Source organism: Ambystoma mexicanum, chromosome 13, assembly GCF_040938575.1.
Source record: "Ambystoma mexicanum isolate Mex_15411 chromosome 13, UKY_AmexF1_1, whole genome shotgun sequence".
Classification (NCBI taxonomy): Eukaryota; Metazoa; Chordata; class Amphibia; order Caudata; family Ambystomatidae; genus Ambystoma; species Ambystoma mexicanum.
In genome coordinates, this window is record NC_090938.1 from 387,404,838 (window position 1) to 387,422,595 (window position 17,758).

General features: G+C 48.4%; 1 protein-coding gene across 3 annotated transcripts in view; it reads left to right on the forward strand.

Moving 5' to 3' along the window:
- Positions 1 to 17,758, forward strand: part of AP1G2 (adaptor related protein complex 1 subunit gamma 2) — a 742,171-nt gene that overhangs the window by 238,463 nt on the left and 485,950 nt on the right. The gene's annotated exons all lie outside the window — the stretch shown is intronic.

Sequence of the window (17,758 nt, forward strand, 5' to 3'; positions counted from 1 at the left end):
TGTTACTTTTTTGATGTGTCCAGGTTAGGCTGGTGGCAGCGAATTGTGTTCTACTATCTTGTTCCTTGGCTTTCCTCCTGCTTTCTCTGGTCAGAAAATGCTATAAGTAATGAACTTTCGTGGGCTTCAACTAGTAGTTCTCTGGCAGAGTGTATGTGTGTGCATCCTGGTCTGATTTGGGGGTTAGGACTGTTGTGTGTCAGATGGACTCAGAAATCCACAAAGATAGTAGATTTAAGGTGTTTTATTTACATTTTAACGTACTGGTCTGAGAAGACTGGGATGGTTAAAGAAGCTAAGGCAGGGTCCCCCTACTGCTTTCTTAACCTTCTTGTAGGCTCCTTCCACCCTAGTCGTTCTAATGGCCAGCATTTCTTCAACTTGCCCCAAACCAATGTAACCCTGGGGGAAACTAAGACATGGCCTTTTATGCCTGCCTGCCTCCTCCAGGGCTTTCTAAGAGATACCTCTGATCTGTTGGACTGCCCAATGTCACTGGGGTTTCTCTTCCAGTCTCTCCCCTTCTCGCTCCATTCTCCTGCCGCTGTGATCTTCCTCATCTCCCTCTCCCTCTCTGTGCTTCCTTTGTTCTCCCTTCCATTCCATCTGCTCCCCACTCCTTCTCTTTTCCCCTTAATTCCACCACCATTGCACTACCTGCACCTCTTTCCTCCTTTTCTCTACTTCTCCGTCCTCCCTCAATTTTGTCCCTCAATAGCCAGTCTACTCCTGTCTAGTGATCTTAGATTTTTACACCCCCCCTCCTCACCCGTTTCTCCTGACTACCTTTCCCCTTCTCTCCTCCCTTCCAGCTACTACTCGCACCTTTCAGTCACTCTCCCAATCTCCTGCCACACACCCTCCATCACATACTCTCATACTCCCTCTAAATCGTCCTGCACGTATCCCCACCTCTGTCTCACCTTTTACACCCTCCCTCACTACACAATACAACTCGTTCCATTCTCTCCTACACATAACTTACCTGCGCTCTCTCAAATCATTGCCGATCTCCTCAACACTCACTCCACTGTATCCCCTCTGCCTGGTCTCTTGATCCACCACGCTCCACCACCATATCGGACCTGAACACCTTTTAATATCTTCTGTGCTGGCTGGACTTTTATAGCCCATCCTTTCCCTTGCATTACTCCTCCCGGCTTCCATTGGCCCCCCTGGTTACATGCCCCACTTGGCCAAACTGCATAAGCTATCTCTGGAAGGCTTCAAAATGGCGTTCAGCCCTGCACCCTTTTCATTGTTTATTTGCAGGTTAGCAGCCCTGTGCCCTGGCTGCTCGTTTTTCTATGTGGCTTTCTTCATGTGCAGGTGGGTTCTGCTTCCAATTTGGTTTGAGGAGGCTTTCAGTGCCTCCCCTAAAGTATAGTCTGAACCCTTGTTGGTGGAGTATTGGGGTATGTTGAGCAGACACCAGCAAAGTTATGTTGGGTTTAAAAGACTGGTGGAGGATGGGGGTTGTGATGGCAGAATTTGCCATTTTCATCCAAGTCACACACAGCACCGCCTCATGCTCCAACCACAAAGGCCCATATTCTGCTGTACTGATGATACCTAGTATTGGTGAAGCATATTTGCAGTTGTCTGAATACATACTGTCCTGTTTTAAAATAAATGTGATGCATAAAATAGCACTGCCCTATAGACAAAGACATTTTCCTGGAACAAAGACTTTGCATTCCATTATTTTTTATATACCTCTTAGTGTGTCAATGTTTCTTTGGGCCTATTTGTGTATTCGGTAAGTTCTTTATACCACATAAAACCCTGTTCTGTCTGCTCAGCCATTGCTACCAACATACTTCTGTGGTTCAGGCCTATACGAAGAGTTGGAGCCCTGTATCCTAAGTGTGAGTCTTCTCTAGTCCTACCTAAGGTAGACTTTTGTAAAACTCTCTAACAGAGACTTTAATGTAATCCTAGACCCATAGAGGGCCACAAACCCTTGGATAGGTGGGAGATCACCAAAACTGCCTAATCCATCCTTGAACTGATGATGATCTGTGTGTCTGACATATGGCAAATCAGAAAGTAAGTTTGTTTGTTTATTTATTTTGTATAGCGCTCCTGACCCAGAGGTATATGGGCGCTTAAGCATCAGGTTACAGGCATAGGTAAGAACATTTGTACATTTGTGCAGCATATGTATAGTTACAAAAGCAGTTATGAAAGCAGTTATAGTAGAATTAGTAACATCGTAGCGGATACATACATACATACATACAGTGCTAGTTATTTGTTGAGTAACCAGGTGATGATCTTAGTTCTGAAAGGTTGAAATGTAGGGGTAGATTTGATGTCCAGTGGAATAGTGTTCCATAATTGTGAGGCTAGAACTGGGAAGCTGGATCCACCGGCTCTTTTTAGGGAGTATTTGGGCACTGTCAGTTGTAGTGTATTAGAGGATCTGGTGGTTCTAATATTCTGTCTTAAGGTGAATTTATCGGTTAAATAAGGTGGGGCCAGGTGGTTAAGAGCTCTGTAGGTGAGGCAGATAGTTTTTAGGTCTATTTTTTGTTGGATGGAGAGCCATTTGCATGTGATTCTTGTGGCTGAGATATGTTCTCTTCTGGGAATATTATGGGCGGCACGGAGTGCATTGTTTTGTAGAACTTGCAGTTTATTGACAACCGATTTATTGGCACCTACATACAGGCTGTTGCAATAATCCAGTTTGGATTGTATAAGTGCTCTGGCTAGAGTAAGGCAATTGTTGGGGGATATCAAAGGTCTGCAGGCTCTGATTAGTTTCCCAGTGTAAGCAGTGGCTGAGGCGGTCATATTAATTTGTTTGGCGAAGTTGGTGTTAGTGTCGAGATAGAAACCCAGAGTTTTTACACTTTTGGCAGTGGGAATGGTGTTGCCGTCAATGATGAAGCTAGAGTAGCTAGGGCTGAGATTCCGGATAGTGTTGGGTGAGCCGACAAGGAGCAGTTCAGTCTTGTCATCGTTCAGGCAGAGGCCATGTGTGGCCATCCATGCCTGAACGATGGAAAAGACTTCACCGATCCTGTTGGCGTCCGCGTTGTAGTTGCCTGATAAAGTGAGGAGTATCCGGGTGTCATCTGCATAGTTGGTGTAGGTGACACCCAGATGGTCCAGTTTATCGAACAGGGGCTTTGTAAATATATTATACAAAGTGGGTGAAACACAAGATCCTTGTGGGACACCGCAGGTAATTGGAATAGGGTCGGCTGCTGCTATGGGTGAGAAGACTCGCATGGTCCTGTTGTCCAGGAAGGATTGGATCCATGTGACCGCCGAGTGGGAGAAGTGTGCTGCCGATGATAAGTGGTTGCACAAGATTTTGTGGTCAACCAGGTCAAAGGCAGCGGAGAGGTCGAGGAGAAGCAGGATGGCAGCCCGCCCTTTATCTTTGATTTCGTCTATCTGGCTCTTGAGATCAACAAGGGCCGTTTCCGTCCCATGTTGGGGACGAAAGCCAGATTGGCGAATACCTAGTAATAGGTTAGTTTCAAGGTAATCCTGAATTTGTAAATAGGCCACTCTGTCAAGAATCTTTAGTAAAAATGGGACAGTGGTAATGGGTCTATAATTTGTGGGTATGTCTGGGTCGAGGGTCTGTTTTTTTAGCAAGGGTAGGACCCAGGATTGTTTCAGATTACTTGGGACCATGTTGTTAGAAAAAGACAAGTTTATTAATTTGGTGACGAAGGGGGAGAGATCCCTGGCAGCATCCTTGATAATCTGTGCGGGGCAACTGTCCCCCTTGCAGTTCGAGGGTTTCAAGGATGCTATAATTTTTTGTACTTCAGGTATGGTAACCTTTTTGAAGGTGAAGCCTGAGCTAGTGGCGGTGAGTGGGGGATGGGTGGGTCTGGAGGTGGGGTCATGAGTGAGCTGTTGCCGTTTGTTTCCAATTTTAGTTTGGAGCCCTGAAATTTTGTTGGCAAGGGCATTCTGGATCCCTGTGCACCAAGGTTTATCCTTTGTGCAGGTATCTTCGGGAGGAGAGGGGTTTTCTAATTCCTTTAAGATGTTAAAGAGCTCTTTTGTGCTGGAGCCTGCCTGTGAGATCATGGAATTAAGAGATTCTTTCTTAGCACGTGTGATCTCATTTTTGTAGAGGGTGGAGATATTGGTAAGGTTGGTTCTATTGTCTACTGAAGGCACCGATTTCCATAGAGATTCAAGTTTGCTTTTTTGTAGTCGGAGAAGTTTGAGCTCTGGGGTGTACCACGTATTCAGGTGCGCTTTAGGTTTCCCTTTGCGCATTTTTAATGGGGCAATGGTGTCGATAGCTTTAGCCATGGAGTCATTATAGGTGTTGACCAGCGAGTTTAAGTCAGTTGTAGTTGGTAGGGCGTTCAGAATGGGGGTCACCAGAGGCATTAAGGCTTCAGCTGTGATGTTGCTCTTTTTCCTAGTTAGGCAGGCCGGAGCAATAATAGGCCTTTTGTGCACTAGGTTGTTGATATTAATGTCAAGGGGGAGGAAGTGGCGATCCGTCCAGATGAGCTGTACAGGGTCCTTTAGGGTGATGTTGCAATTGAGGGCGGTTACCCAGTCAAGGATTCTGCCTTTCGAGTGGGTGGGTTTGGAGCAAAGTTGAAGGAGGCCATGCTCCTCTAATGCCGTGGCCAGGGCAATGGCAGGGGTGTCAAGAGGGTCATTAAACCCGAGATTGAAGTCTCCCAGTATAATCATTTGTGCTGAAGGTTTGGAGCTTTCGGCTACTAGGGAGGTGATATCTTCCTCAAATGAGCCAGGTGGACCCGGGGGTCTGTAGATTAGGTGCATAGTGATAGTACTCTTCGGGGAGGTTTGTAGTTTAACTGTAAGGTGTTCACATGATTTGAGTAGAGGAGAGGAGCCTAGTCTGATATCAAGTGAGGACTTAAAGATGAGGGCTACACCACCTCCTCGAGCGTTAGGTCTGTCTACTCTGAGGATAGTGTAGTTGTCAGGGATGGCTAGGGTAAGGGATGGTCCCGCAGCCTCATGTAACCAAGTTTCTGTCATAGCAAGGAAGTCTAGGTTGTTAGTCAGAATGATGTCGGCGACTTCTATGGAATGGGCGACTAGTGATCTAACATTTAGAAGAGCTCCTTTTAGTGTATGGAGGGTATAGTTGATGGGGGTTATAGTGTACTTGTTAGTTTTGTTGGGTAGTTTAGCTGGGCGTTTGCTAATTTTGTGGTGGATTCTGGCACCAAGTCTATTGTTGCGATCAGTAGGGATAAGGGTGGTTGCTTGAGAGACAGTAAGGTCGGTCATCGTGGAGGGGCTGTGATGATGGGTGGGGCAGGGTGCTCTAATGTCGGTAGGGTTCTGCTTGGATCTATCTGCACTCTTATTGTCTAGGACATCGTAATGCTGTGCGTGGTCATGGGTAGGATAAGCAAATTGTGAGACCGGGAGGAAGGCTGGAGTAGTGGGCAGGAATGGTGTGGGGCAGACGATAGGGTAATGTCTTGGGCAGGCGGGTCTAGCTAGTCCATTTTTATGGGTTATGTAGCTGTTACCGTTGCAAAGTATATTACTTTGCATGACACAGAAGGGGAACATGATCACGGTAAGGCAAAGTAGCATAATGTGTGTGCTAGGGGCGATGCGCCGTGCAGAGGATTGGCGGATGAAGGACATTGGTGCGACCATAAGGCACAGCACAATAGAGTGGTCTATATGCGACCATAGGGCACAACACAATAGTGTGGTCTATATGCGACCATAGGGCACAACACAGTAGTGTGGTCTAAATACGACCATAAGGCACAATACAATAGCGTGGTCACTATGCGACCATAGGGCACAACACAATAGAGTGGTCTATATGCGACCATAGGGCACAACAAAATAGAGTGGTCTATATGCGACCATAGGGCACAACACAATAGAGTGGTCTATATGCGACCATAGGGCACAACAAAATAGAGTGGTCTATATGCGACCATAGGGCGCAACACAGTAGTGTGGTCTAAATGCGACCATAAGGCACAATACAATAGCGTGGTCACTATGCGACCATAGGGCATAACACAATAGCGTGGTCACTATGCGACTATAGGGCATAACACAATGGCGTGGTCTATGTGCGACCATAGGGCACAACACAGTATGGTCTAAATGCGACCATAGGGCATTACACAGTAGCGTGGTCTATGTGCGACCATAGGGCATAACACAGTAGCATGGTCTAAATGCCACAACAATCAATACAACAAATAGGTGTGGTATGTATGTGACCAGTACTAGAGACCATAGACCCATCTAAGTGGGAGTGGCTAAGAGTCCATGCATACAGTAATGTCCCGGTACTTGCATGTACTTACAATGCGATCTCCTTATGCGAGAGGGTTCTGGCAGTGGGTAAGTTGCAAGTTGAGCAGAGGTGGTGGCCACTCCGCGCTCCCATGCGCGTAACAGGCGCAGAACAGGCCTTTGTATGGCCTTAGGACTGGCCGGCGATTCCGCCTGCCGGCAGTTCTTTCTGTTCAAATCGAGGTTCAGCCTCGATATCGTGCCGCGATGCGCCCGGCATGGGCGAGTCAGGCACCTTGTATGGACAGGGTCAGGCAGGCCCTGCTCTGATAGCACGCTCCGTGTCTGGGTCCTGATCTGGATCCTCTGCTGGGCTGGGGGGCTGGGGGGGCTCCTGCCCTCACCCCTCTAGGTGGATGCTAGAAGTGTAAAGGGGAAGATTATACTTTATTCAACAACACACTCCTTGTATTCTCAAATATATATATGGTTTGCTACTACTGAATAGGGGAAGTAAAAGTGAGGAAAAAACTGGCTCGATATTCACTAAAAATATTATTTAAAATCGAAGTGAGTCCCTTCTCCCCAGGAGGAAGCCCCCACCTGTGAGGCAAGGGAGGAGAGCCATATGGGTCGAGGCAAGTGGGATCTCATCGGTAGAGACTCCTCTTGGGTACCAGAACTCCCATTCCTTTGAGCAATTGCCTGATGCTCTCCTTCTGATGACCTATATGGAAACCTCTAATACACCCAATCATTACAACCTCCATGACTGGGACGAAGATAAAGTGAAACTGTCCCTTTAAATCTTAGTCTCCAATGGACAATGCCAAGTTGCTTGAAAAGGGATATGACAGCAGAGAGAGAAGCCCCCTGAGCATAGAATATCTGAAGTAGGCACAGCCGACGTACATGGTGGAGCCTGCGAAATTCAGGACAGCTGAGAGTGGGATCAAGAGAGACTGGATGCCAAGTGGGTGTGAGGAGCAGAAAGCCAGGAAGGCTGGAGTGTGGAGCTCGGCGGTGGTGTGACCACTGAATTATGGTGGTGGGCTGCCTGCCCTCCCAACGATGCAGTCACCACCAGAGGGAGGAATTAACTCCTGAATAGATTACCCGTAGCGTTTTATCGAAAAGCCAAAAAGGAGACAGGAATGGATATGAAGCAGATGTCGTGAAGAGTGTACCGAGAAGCAAACGGAAGGAAGAAGGAGATTCCTAGTACCTGCAGGCACCGAAGATGTTCCCCTACCACACACAAGGTAATGGGGAGAACGGGAATAACGGGAAGCCACAAGGGAATCGTTATAGTCTCAGAGAAACTTGCAGATAGTGAGAGGAATAGAATTGCAGTGTTACTGCCCTGGGAAAAGGGTAACATCACTGAACAGCCAAGAAACAAAGAGTGGAACATAACCAAGAGAAACACTTGTGTAGTAAACCCAAGAGGGGTCCCTAGGATAAATCTTCTACAAGAACACTTTGACCCTTTTAAGAAATAGAGAAGGAGACCTACAAGAACAAGAAAAAAACCAATACAAGCACAGAATAAAGTTACCAATCCCCTAAGGGAGTTGCACAAGTTAATACAGAGGGTAACAAGAAACTATTTACGGATTATGTATTAACCAGAACTTAAACATAAGAAAACATCAGTGTAGACGCACAGCCACAAGGAGGAGGGAGTAATTTAATGATAATGATGTGTTATTTATATAGCGCCTTTATCCAAAGCGCTTTACAGTGCTCAAACCGCTGAGCTATCTTGCCAGCAATAGTCATTTGCCGGACCTTAGTTGATTATAATAGTGGTAGGGTCAGTTAGATTAGTTTTGGACGGCAGACTGATTCTTTTGGACATTGATTCACGTTTTACGAGCTCCTTAGTTAGTAAAGTAGGCAGGAACACCCCATAGTGATGGGGAAAGATGGAGATTTTTCCTTTTTCTTCTTTAATTAAACACATGGCAAAAATGTCCTTGTAGAGTCTGTGTACTTCTCCAGCATTGGATCTTTCATGGTTTCACATGCTGTGAATATTTCCCGTCGTCAGGCTGGGAAACCTCAGTAACTTTAACATAGTGTTTTCCTGTGGAAAACTTTGACACCTTAGTGTCCTATCAACGTCCTTTTTGGGTGCTTTAGGCTACCCAATAGGACTTTCGGTATAAATAGCCCCGCCCCTGTGGCTTCCCTCCAGATTTCAACCGTCTCCAAACTGTTGGGATCACCTTGTGTTTCTCTTCATGGTTGGCACATGCTTTTTCGTATCGGCCAGTATGTCATCTGTGGCCCAGAAAAAAAAATTGCTTTTTAGGCCTTATGCTACCTGCAGCCTAAAGGAGGAGCTCGAAGGGGATGGTCATACGGATTTTGTCTTCTATATCCCCATCATTCGGCGGATTCCTGCGAGATATGCCAAGGGTTTTCGCAGAAGACTGTGAAGGACCGCAAACGCCGGCTCATCTGTTGGTTGAATGAGGGTACTTAGGCTTCGGAGGTGGGTTTGACCCGGGGGAGCCAGTCTTCAGTGACGGCCTCTGCACACCGGCGGGTGGCGTCGGCAGAACCCCCCTCTAAGAAGCAACGTTTGGAGTTGCCATCGTCCGAGGTGGGGAGAGGTAGCAAGTCCTCTATGTCCAGGTCTCATCACTCGAAAGGGGCGAATGGCTCCTCGCTGCCCCGAATCGGATCAGCCGGACAAGTCGAAGGGGCCCAGGAAGTCATCTGGAAGGAGTAGGCCCGAGAAGTCGAAGGCGTCGGACAGAGGTTAAGCAAAGCCGAGGGAGTCTTCCTCCTCGAAGCACTCTGCGTCTAAAGACCATCATAGATCTTCGTCCAACCATTCCGTCTCTTCTTCTAAGAAGTCTGCTTCACTGGAGGAATCTAAGCCCGTTGAAGCCTCCGTTCTGACGACGAGAGTGTCGTCGACGGATGTTCCCTCGTCGACGATGGCATTACAATCTGCTATTCCATCATCAACGGTGGAGTCGTTGGCCCCGTCCACGGCTTTTACTGACAGTGGCACGTTGTTGTTATCATCGGCGCAGATGGAGTCGGAGCGCTTGTTGCCGACGGGAGGACCGTGGCAGTCTGCCGGCTTTGAGCCCATGCTTCCAGTGGTCATTCTGCAACAAGAACCGACTGCGTACTTGGTTTCCTTGGGCTTGGAGGAGGAACAGGAGCCGCCATTTGATCCGTTGGCTCTGGGTCTGCAGGGTGCACGCCTGTCTATGTTGAGTGGGGTGGGGGCTGGGCCGCCCCTTTACCCGTTGGGGAATCCACAGTCGCTGCTATATTTGCAGGTGTTGAATACGCTCCAGTCGTTGTTGGGGCAACTGGATGCGAGGCTTCTTCCCTCACCGAGCCCGGTGGCTCCGGCGGTTGAGAGTGTGCCTTCTAAGGCCCCTAGGAGGTCTCCTCTGGTGCGGTTGCCGGTGGGGTGGACCGTCCCAGAAGTCATCCAGAAGAAGGGGATTTGCCAGAGTCGGATCAGGAGAGTGCTGCGCGTGATACCCTGTTGACGGTGTCCTCGTTATTGACGATGCATGGGATACGGATCCTGAGGTGGAACAGCCTAGTAGACCGGCTCAACCTTCTCTGCCGGATGATGTTGGGGCTTTCCACGCCATGATGGCGAAAGGACTGCTTTCTCTTCGACCATATGGGAAAGCGACGGAAGCGGTCTTCTCGGTTCCGATTGTAGACCACGTGTGGCAGGAGGGTCTGCTCACTATGCGCCACCCGTTTTCTGAACCTGTGGTGAAGTTCAAGGCTCCCCAAATCGACCCCCAAATGTCTTGTGTCGCAGCCCACGCCTGAGTCGGTGGTGTCGGCGGCGACTAGCCGTAAGGCCAGAAGCCAACACAAATGTGTTACACCCCCGGACAGTGAAGCCAGGAAGCAGGACACGTTTCAGAAGAAGGTCCTGACTGTGGGGGCTACCACGTTTAAAGCTGCAAATTCCTTGGCTATTGTGACCACATATGACGGGGAGATGTGGCACAGACTGGCCCTGATACTTGATCATCTCCCGGAGCAACACTGCAAGGAGGCAATGCTGCTGGTTCGGGAGGGGGAGGAGGCCTCCAACCACAGCATCAACATTGCAGTGGACCTGACGGAGTCGGGTTTTAAGCAGATCAATAATGGGGTTGTGCTCCCGCGGCAGGCTTGACTGAAATGTATGGATTTTCACCCGGAAGTCCAACATAAAGTTGTGGATATGCCCTGTGAGGGTGAACACTAGTTCGGGGAAAAGATTGACGAGGCCCTGAAGGGCATGAAAGTGGACACTGAGATGGCAAAGTCTTTAGGTTCCCTGCATAGTGGCCGCTCTTTTAGTTCGTTTCGGGCCTTTCGTGGAGCCTCTGGTAATGCCCGGTTTTCCGCCTCTCTACATAGAGGTTACGGACGCTCTGGCTATTCGTCTCAAGGCTACAGGCGTTCGTTCCAGTCAGCTCAAAAGGGCAGAGACTTTCAAGCACAGCGAAAGAAGGGGGAACACGCCCCAGCTGCTAAAGGGAGGCGAGTCGAAATCTCAGCAATGACTGCCATATGGGCAATATGTTGGTGGGCAGGGTGGCGATCCATGTCGACGAGTGGCGACTTATCACGTCGGACTGCTGGGTGCTGGATACAGTGCGTCTCGACCACTCGTTAGAATTTCGGCGTCCCCATTCCTCCTATGTATGTGGTGCAGCTGCATCTTCTTGTCTTGCGGCAGGAAGTGGCCCTCATGTTAGCGAAAAGGGGGATAGAACCAATTCTGGTCTCAGAACGGGGAAGGGGGTGTACTCCCGGTATTCCGTCATAAAAAAGCCCAATGGCAAGTGGAGCCCTATTCTAGATCTTAGGCAACTAAACAGGAATCTGCAACGCCTGAAGTTCAAGATGCTCACACTTCAAGATGTCATCCGCTCGGTGCATCCAGGAGAGTTCCTGGCATAGTTAGATCTGCAAGACACCTACTTTCACATCCCAATGAGGCCAAAGCACCTCACGTTCCTGCGTTTTGTGGTAGGGGAAGATCATTACCAGTTCTGGGTCCTCCTGCTTGGCCTGAAGTCGTCTCCAAGGACATTCACAAAGTGCCTGGCTGCGGTGGCTGCCTTTCTCCGCAGGGAAGGCCATCATGTGTACCCCTACCTGGACGATTGGTTGGTAAGTGCCACGATGCCTCCGGGCTGTTGAGCGCTTAACAAATAATAAAAAATAAATAAATAAGGGGTCTGTCGCCAGAACGAACGTTGGAGTCTCTCATTGCGTCCATAGACCTGGTGCAACGGCTGGGATTCGCCGTCAACTTCGAAAAATCCGATCTGACGCCGTCCAGGGAGTTGGTGTTTCTGGGGGCTTGGTTTCTTACCCAGGACAATCTCTGGTGAAACCTTCCAGCCAAAGAGTGGTGAAGTTGCGGTCCAAGGCGGGCGAGTGGGGCCATGGTAAGGTGGTCTCAGTCCGTAGTTGCATGTCGCTGTTCGGAGCCATGGCATTGTGCATTCCGCTAGTTCCAAATTGCCGCCTGTTCATGAGACCTGTGCAGAAATTCCTCGCAGACAGGTGGGCGCAGAGTCGAGGGTTGTGGTCGGACAAAGTAGTTGTTAACCGGGGGCTGGTGGAAGCCTTTTAATGGTGGATCTGCATGAACAATCTCGTACGAGGCATGCCCCTGCTGGAGCCCGAGTTTCAGTTCATGATCGTGGCAGACGCTTCCCGGGTCGGGTGGGGCGCACACCTCGAAGAGTCAGGTCTCGGGAGGAGACAGGTTTGCATATTAACGTGCTAGAGTTGAGAGCGGTGCACTGGGCTCCGAAGTCGTTTCTACCTCTCATTCAAGGAACTGTGGTGCGAGTGTTGACTGACAATACCACCACGATGTTCTATTTGAGGAAGCAGGGTGGCACGCATTCCCGGATCCTGTCAAGAGGCTCAGGAGGTTTGGCATTGGTGCCTGGCTCAGGGGATCCATATTGTAGCTTTACATCTGCCGGGGGTTCAGAATGTTCAGGCTGACGCGCTCAGCAGAGACACCATTCAGCTGTACGAGTAGCAGCTGAAGGAGGAGCAGGTTGCAAAAATCTTCCCACAATGGGGGTCTCCCCCGCTGGACTTGTTCGCCATGCAGGAAAAGAAGCAGGGTCTGGGGTTTGCCAGCAGGGTGGCTCATCCGGAGTCGATGGGGAACACGTTCTCGTTCCGGTGGATGGGCCTCTTTGCGTATGCGTTTCCCCCGTTTCCACTGATACCGAGAACGATTCAGTGGGTGCGCAAGTACCAGTGCAGAGTGATATTGGTAGCCCTGTTCTGGCCCAGGCGGACGTAGTTCTCAGATCTCCTTCATCTGGCTGTGGAAGAGCCGTTTCGTCTAGGAGCGGACCGGGATCTCCTGTCGCAGGACGAGTGTGGCATCACGATCCGGGATCTCTCAGCTTGGCTGCGTGGCTCCTGACCACGCCAAATTCGGTCATTTAGGTATCTCACAGGAGTGTCGGCGGATCCTGGAGGCAGCAAGGGCCCCTTCTACCAATGTATCATATGGGTGTAAGTGGGCAAGGTTCTGTGCCTGGTGTGAGGAGCATCCAGAAGTGCTGCCATTGGACGTCCCTCCGGCCCAGATTCTCCCGTACTTGTTACAGCTTGCGCAGGGGGACCTGGAATGGTCATCGATTAAGGTGCATTTGGTGGTGATTTCTAGGGTCACAAGATGGCGACATGCTGTTCCCCCTCTAGTGATCGATTGGTTAAAAAAAAATTGAAAGGGCTGTTTCGGACATTTCACCCAGGGAAGAAGTTTGCTCCGGTGTGGAGCATCAATGTGGTGCTCTCTGCTCTGATGAAGCCACCCTTTGAACCCATGTCGACGGCTTCCTTGATGTTTCTCTCATGGAAAGTCGCATTTCTGGTTGCGATCATGTCGGCCAGAAGGGTGTCGGATTTGCAGGCACTGGTCGTTGACCCACCGTATCTGAGGTTTACGAGGGACAAGGTTCTCCTGACTACTAATCCGGACTTTATCCCGAAAGTTCTGTTGGCATTTCACAAGTTTGCTTCCATTGCCTTACCCGCGTTCTTTGCTAATGCAACCACGCTTGCAGAAAAGGCCCTTCATTCTCTGGACGTTAAGAGGGCATTGAAGTTTTATTTGAACCATACTCAGGGTTTCCGTAGGTCGAAGCAGCTGTTTGTGGCATTTGGTTCCTCCAACAAGGGACTTTCCCGTTGGGTCTCCTCTACAATTTCATTTTGTCACGCGAAAGCTGGCAAGCCTTTGAGGAGCACTCCTAAGGCTCATTGTACACGGACCACAGCATCGGCGGCGGCGCTATGGTCTGGTATACCACTTGTGGGCATTTGCCAGGCGGCTTCCTGGGCAGTGTTGCATACCTTCACCAGGCACTACTGTCTGGGGCAACAACATGTGGAAGATGTGCAGGTGGGACGGGCAGTCCTCCCACGCTTGTTTCAGTAAGGTAAGCCCCACAGTTTCAGGGGATGTTCTGTTGTTTTTTTGCCTTATTGTTGTTTGTTATCATGCATGTGCCTATGGTTACATGTCATTGGTGGGTTTCATTTGCATGTCTTATGGCATGGGGTGTGGTTTGCCTGTCATGCACCTCCAAGTTGCCATACTTCTATGTAATCTATTCACAGAATGTGAATCCATGAAAGATCCCATGCTGGAGAAGGGAGTAGTTTCTTATTAACGCTGGAAAAATTGAGTTAAGGTATCTTTCATGGTCCCCCCCCAACCCCTGCCCGGCCTCCCCCTGCAGGCAAAAACGTGATTCAGGTTTCCTCTACTTTGGAGGTTAAAATCTGAAGGGAAGCCGCAGGGCTATTTATACCAAACTTCCTATTGGGTAGCCTAAAGCACCCAAAAAGGACGTTGATAGGACACTAAGGTGTCGAAGTTTTCTATAGGAAAACGCTAGGTTACAGTTACCAAGGTTTCCCAGCCTGACGACGGGAAATAATCACAACATGTGAATACATGAAAGATACCAACGCTGGAGAAATGGAGTTACAGATAAGAAACTACTCCCTTCTGATCTGCCACAGAATATAAAGTCTTATATGTTGCTATAACTCTTGAAATACATTCACTCTGATAAAGTGTTCAAGAATGACAGACAAAAAACTGCAATAGTTATCTAACGCATGATCTGATTGGACAAGAAAATTAACTTGGTTATACATGTATGTAACACATATGGTATGGTTAGCAAAAAACGAGAAATAATCATAATTTCATTTTTAGTGACATGAAGAAAAACTGCATGATTGTTATGGAAATTGCAACATCTTCAATATGCTGTGCTGGGTAAAAAAGAAATTCTCAATGATCGAGAAATAATACTTCGATCAGTCCGGTCATTTTTTTAATAGGAGCCTTATAAATAGTTCAAAAGTCTGTTTCTTTAGTGGGCTAACCCTTTACCTGACAGGTTTCTTTCCTCTATTGATCCTATTGATGGACATTCTTCAGTCATATCTCAATTTTTTTGAGCTGAATGGCGATATACGATATATATTTCTCCAACATGGATTCACATGCTCATGAATATTCCCGTAGTCAGGCTGCGAATCCTCTGTAAAAGAGGAAACAGTTTCACTTTCACTTAAAAACTGTATTTTTCCTCTAAACCAATCACTGTCCTCTAGGTCATACTGCCCTCCTCCAATGACAGTCCTCTCCCTAAGCCCCTCCTCTGGCAGCCGTCATCAGATTTTTACTGCACGCTTCAGTGTTGGGAGTCTTTGAGTTATTTGTATGTTTTTTCGTGTTTTTGACAGAAAAAGTTCTATTTTTGTTTCCAAGAAGCCTGTGTGCTCTTGTCTTCATCTGCCGACTGTGGGGACCTGTTTGTTGTGAAGTTCTGCGCCCCTCCAGGGCATAAATCCACCGAAGATTCTACAAGGCCTCTTCGGCCTACTTCTACCCTCTGACCATGACGGAGGAGGAGGAGGGGAGGTCCCTCTTCAGGCCCTGTAGCACCTGCAATGCCTCTACTGCCTGCACCCAGACTGTTAGGCAAAGTTTGTATGCAGTACCCTCTGGGACTACAAACAACTCTGACTACAGGTATAGGAAACCCAACCTTAGGAGATTCACAGTGACAAGTATTCAAATAAACTCTCACACTCAAGGTTTCTTGAATAAACAATTATTCATTTATTAGTCAGTTAGAATAAGTCTTCTTCAGAAGGTAGCAATATAATAGTAAGACACAAATACACTTCAATACTGTACACTCTTAGTTTCTAAATCAGTAAAGACTCTTTTGGGTTGGCCCGCTGACACAACCTACACCCTCAGGTGACTTCAATAGCTAGGGTGCTGGGGACATTAATATCTCACTGTTTGCATTTAGAATACTGTTATACGTTGGTAAAAGGAAAAGATTATTAGAACAACAAGAGACCACAAATATTCTTAAGCAGGCAAATACATTTGAATCCCCACAGCAGAGTCATTCAGTATAACAGACTAGACCAAAGTCAATGGGCACAAGTCTTATATAGGATGAAGCACTTCTGGTAGGTAAGTAGAAAAGTCTTTGCACAGTGGTTAAGAAGTCTTTGAAGAAAAGAAGAATTGAATGTAGGGCCACAAGCCGTTAGACTTGTGCGTGGTAGAAGATGCAAGTAACTCTACAGCAAGAGGTAAGTTCTCTCAGACTTTGTACAGTACCTTTGAATTGAAGAAAAAGTGCAGCAGATGACTTCTGTTCCTATGCAGCTCTGCAGATCTCACTGTTCCCGTGCCTCAGTCGTGGGGACAAGAGGGAGGACTTCTGGGGACTCCTGCACTGCCATGGGACGGTCACCACTTGCAACCGGCAATCTTCAAATCAGTGGCTGTTCAGTTTTTCAGCTCCTCGTGTCTACCGCAAATAGCAACACTGTGGTTCCTGGCTGTCAAGGTGGACTTTCCTTGCTTCTGGGGTCCCGCACTCTGTTGAGGGGGCTGAGGCTCGGTCAGTCCTGCTTCCTGGGAGTCCAGAGGATCTTCCTGGAGCTCTAGGCCAGCTTAAAAGCAACGCACACAATCTGGTGTTCCTCTCCCGGGCTATACAGTTTCCAGCAGCAACTCTGTGGAAATTCAACCAGCACCGAGAAGGATGTCCAGGTGGCTTACTTTGGACTTGATTGGTCCCACCAACTGAAGGGGAGAAGACGTCCTTGCAGGGACTTTTCAGCACAGCAGCAGGGCTTCCCCTGGCAAACCAACGGTCCAGGAGTTGCAGCAGGTGTCCTCTTCAAGTTCTTCTTCGGTTCCTTTGTCCAGTCGTCGACTCTGCCTTCCAAGCCAAAAGCCTTGCCTTTTATTCAGTTCTCTTCCATTCATTCCAGCCTAGCTGTCACCCACCCAGCAGGGTGGCTGTACTTCCCTGACATTCAGCCGGCCAATCACTACAGAGTGCACCTCCCTCACTTCCTGCCTACCCCAGACACCCTGGAGCCAGAAGCGGGCTTCACTCGTGAATCCCACCAAAGGCAAAGCGAACAATTGGACCAAACCTGGTTTGGCGCGCAGAGTAAATCCGAGGAAGGACCTTTCCACAAAGAAATGTTGAAAAAAGAAGACTGGGCCATTTTGACAAAAATGGCACCCTTGGGTGCTTTACTGCAGCGGAGAACGCAGCCCGCGGTAAATGCACACCACAGTAGTAAAAACAAAAACACTGCCACCAGCCATTCAGTGAGGAAAGGGTAGCATAAAAATGTTACATGAGAAGCTAGACAAAGGGGATACTAGGTAACCCCTCCAGCACCCTAATATAAGATAGTGTGTGCAGGGTCTAGAAAGTTACAATTGTAACTAAAGTCAATTTCACTTTACTGCTCTGGGAAACAGTAGTTTATCCCAGAGAAGGTATTTAAACCTTTGGGAAATATGAAAGATTCCCTGTGCCACTGCACTGAAGGTGTTGTGTGACACAATGTAAAAGATGATGCCTATGGAGTTTGCCAGGCTCCATAACCAAAAGAAACACAAAGCTCAGAAATCACATTAAAATACACAAGAGAGTGGGGAAAAAAGGGTCTCACTCTCGCCACGTTATAAAAATCAAGTCCTCAAAATCTAGCAAAGTTGTGGGGGTCTCTAAGGTGGAGGTAATTGGCACATTTCTGAGAATTCTCCCTAACACGGACCACTAGGAAGTAGAGTGTGAGTTATGCCTCGGTTTCTCCAAGAAAACGACGAAGGACAGGCATAGTAGGCTGCTGGCATGGCTTAATGCCAAGGCCTCTGACCCGTTCTCTGATCAGGGTCATGCCTCGCCCAGGACCGGCTGGTCCGAGGAGCGGTTTTATAAGTCCTTTGAGGGTGCCTCATCTGTGGGGGCCCAAGATAAGACCAAGAGCCACAAGTCGAGTCCACTGCCTCCATTACCAGCCTACCATCAACCTCCTCTTCAAAGAGGAAGTCATCTACCACGGCTAAACTATGTGAGAAATCTGAGAAGCCGCGGACGGAGGAGAAGAAAGCCGCACAGCCTAAACAGGCTCA